Raw genomic sequence first — 715 nt, 5'->3', positions numbered from 1 at the left:
CCCAGCTGCTATGCAGCCTTCAACTACTCCAGATAAAACCAGTCTCTACACTCCTCTCTTAATAACTTATCTATTCCGCCCTGTGTCTCTTTATTCGCATCTTCCACCTTGAGTCTCCTTGCTTGCCATCTTTGCAATGTAACGTGTGAACCCAGATACAAGCTTCTACGCAGAAATCTCCTTCAGCTCTACCCCGAGCCTTGTGCTGCCCTCCCCCCTCTACCCCGAACCTTGCCTGCACCCACCCCCTTCCCCCAGAGGCACCTGTCACGTCTTTCGGCCCATAATTACGACTAAATATATAAGCCCTTGGAAGGAGCGGGCTTTGAGATCTCTCGAAAGCCAAGACAGAACAGGTGACCTGTTCGGCTTTTGTTTTTGTTTTTGTATGCCTGCACGCACTCAATACTCGGAGACCGTTTGATTTAAAGGACAAAAAGAGTAAAAGGCTGAGAGATAGACAGATAAATACAGCAAGAGAGAGAAGAAAGAGGCCCTGCTTACCTACAGCGCATGGGGTTTAGGTACGAACGCTACAGATGCCTTACATATGCAAAGGTAATAAGGAAAATGCTGATCACCCAAAACCATTTCCAGTCACAGGCAGACGTAGGTAGTATGCAGTACATGGTACACTTTGCACGGAAGTTCTCCTTGGCCGCTAATAACAGAATTATATGCCACAGCAATGTGTCAAGATATAACCAGATATAGC

The sequence above is a fragment of the Penaeus monodon genome, chromosome 33, assembly GCF_015228065.2.
Source record: "Penaeus monodon isolate SGIC_2016 chromosome 33, NSTDA_Pmon_1, whole genome shotgun sequence".
Classification (NCBI taxonomy): Eukaryota; Metazoa; Arthropoda; class Malacostraca; order Decapoda; family Penaeidae; genus Penaeus; species Penaeus monodon.
The sequence above is the reverse complement of the archived record's forward strand: the minus strand, read 5'-3'. Positions refer to the sequence as shown.